Source organism: Rattus norvegicus, chromosome 19 (assembly GCF_021556685.1).
Source record: "Rattus norvegicus strain SHRSP/BbbUtx chromosome 19, alternate assembly SHRSP_T2T, whole genome shotgun sequence".
NCBI classification, from domain to species: Eukaryota; Metazoa; Chordata; class Mammalia; order Rodentia; family Muridae; genus Rattus; species Rattus norvegicus.
In genome coordinates this window covers 2,884,747-2,887,559 of record NC_141552.1, presented here as the reverse complement: position 1 = coordinate 2,887,559, position 2,813 = coordinate 2,884,747, and the positions used below count along the sequence as shown (strand labels likewise).

General features: G+C 39.4%; 1 pseudogene; it reads right to left on the bottom strand.

Moving 5' to 3' along the window:
• Positions 1-388: 388 nt before the first annotated feature.
• On the bottom strand, positions 389-862 carry Rps11-ps7 (ribosomal protein S11, pseudogene 7; annotated as a pseudogene).
• Between the last annotated feature and the right edge of the window lie 1,951 nt (positions 863-2,813).

Here is a 2,813-nt window from a genome sequence, read left to right as displayed (position 1 = left end):
TCCATGTAATTCTGAATTATTAATGTCTAGATCAATGTGGTTATTTCTATCTGCCTCATGGTCATCATGCATCTAATGAACCATCACTCATATATTTGATGTTTTACTGAGAAGTACATTTCTGGCTACTAGGTAACTTTGAGAATTTAGATACAAAACTTAATCAGTCCTTCATTCCATTCTGTTTTTATGTTTCAGCTGATATTTCTATTTCTCTTGTCACATTCAATTGTTTTGTCTTTCTGTCTGTCTGTCTGTCTGTCTATTCCATTGATGTTAGGAACGAAAACAAAATCCTTTTGTATTCATGGATACAAAATCAACAAAACTATTTTTTGTAAGTTGGAAAATAACTTTTATTTGTTTTGGGGCATTGGCCAGAGTCCCCTTACAGCTTCTGAAACTGCTTCTTGGTGACAGCAGCCTTGGTGACCTTGAGCACTCTGAATCGAACAATCTTGCTCAATGGCCTGCACTCCTTAACAGTGACAATGTTGCAGAGCTCCACATCCCTGAAATAGGCAGACAGGTACACAGACATGTTCTTGGGATACTTCTCAAAGTGGTTGTGTTTTCAGACGTATTGAGATAGTCCCATCAGATGACAATGGTCCTCTGCATCTTCATCTTCTTCACACCAGACAGGATCCGACCTCGGATGGAGACATTACCAATGAAGGGGCTTTTCTTGTCTATGTAGGTGCTCTGGATGGCCTCCTTGGGCATCTTGAAGTCTATACCGATGTTTTTGTTATTACTGAGGGAGTTTTCCCTTGCCTGTTTCTCCCAGCAAAGCAAGCTTCTTGTTTTGAAAGATTGTAGGCTGCTTTTGGTGTGTATACACTGTCCAAATGTCTACCATCTTCCTGGCAGCCTGAGAAAAGGAAAAGTAGACCCACTCCCAGCTTCCTTGTTCACTACGTGAGGTTTGAAGCAGCAAGAATAATAATCATAATAATACTTATGAAAAGTGAAAAACAGAAAGTATGGAGGGACACACAAGACTATCAAACTATGTCCCACGAATGGAAATTTTGGGAAAATTCCTCAGGGCTGGCCTGGAAGCAACATAGATTAGACATGCTCATGATCTGATTCCCATGAAATCTTTTCCCAGATGTCAAAAATACTTGTTTGAGAACTCTTCTCATGTACTTGAGTGTTGTGGTATAATTAATAATGTGCACAACCAGTTCCCCTGAGTTTCCACTTCACAGGATCCACAGGCTCCAGTTGTTTCGCTGTCAGCTGCTTCCACACACTGTCTCCTTGGCGGGGTGTTATTGTGTCTGACACATACATCACATTCCACGGGACATGCTAGCATGGCCCCACACCATGCTAGCCCCAAGCCTTGAAAACCTAGCATGACTTCCTGTCACAGACTCTGCTCACAATACCAACAACCCAGTGAAGTCAACAAACTCTAATCCAACAACCAGATTTATATCTTAAATGCTCAATGTACAATACATCCACACAATTAACTTACAACCAATTGGTAAGGATATAAACCACCCACCTAGATAAGATCCAGTTTGCTTATCTAGACACACAAAATCCTGTACACATCCATCCCTTAAGAATAGTCCTAACAACCTATACATGTGCAGAGAGAAATCTTTTATTGGATATTTTTAAATTTACATTTCAAATGTTATTCCCTTTCCTGGTTTCCTGTCCATAAGCCCCCATCCTAACCCCCTCCCCCTTTTCTATAAGGGTGTACCCCCTCTCCAACCACCCACTTTCCTGCCCTGACATTACCCTACACTGAGGGGTCCAAAAACATCTGCCTCCATGTTCTCTCGACTGCTCCCCATCTTCTCCCTCAGTTCTACTCTGCCTCTCTAAAACTTTTCTCCCGCCCATCCTTCCTTCTTGTCCAATGACAGGCCTCGTTCTATCCTGTACCTGCCTTTACCTATGTAATGACATCAACCTACACTTGAGGCTCTATTTCAAGGCATTCAGAAAAACAATTTTACTGTACAATCCAAAGAAACATTTGATTTTTACCAAGAATTGAAGGGCTGGGTTTTCAAGAAGAAGGGTAAAAGTTGGAAACAGTGGGACAGACCTGTAATCCCAGATTTTCTAGGGAAATCAGTAAAGTTGGAGCTTGCTGTTTTTCAAAATAAGTTTGAGGATAATTCATGCAACTTAGTGAAACCATGTATCAACATCAAATGTAAAGTTCAGAAGCAGAGCACATTCCTAACTCGCATCCTGCCTTAGGGTCAATCTTCCATTACTGGTACACATGAAAATGAAAACAAAAATGCAAAAGTTTCAATTAATGTACAAAGCCAAGGAGCAGACAATTGAAGAAGCATTCACAGAACAAAGCAGCATCTCATCTAAGAGGAAACATGATGTAATCCTACAGCAAGATCTGTGAACACAAAATTTGCTTTTATAATCTTTATCATCTCATTGGCATGCATAAGGATTAGTACACTCATTGCTAATGTTGAAGATGAATATCATTTAATATATAGACATATGCATATCCGTGTTAGTTGTGAATATCTCTAAATTTTTGTTTAGAAGTTCATGACATGATATCATTTGTGATAATTTTATGCACTTCTCTGTTCAGTCTAATGCTTCAACAAAAGACAAAACCTTTGTTTTTGTTATTGTTGGTTTGTTTTAAACATGTAAATCATTTCTGAGCCAAACAGTCTCAAGACAAAGAAGTCTGAAAGGATGGTTTACAGAGAGGCACTGTCTCATCTAGAAACTGCATGCTTTTCTTGAACTATGGCCCATGGTACTTGTGATGATAAAATATAAAAGTCCTTTTTCTT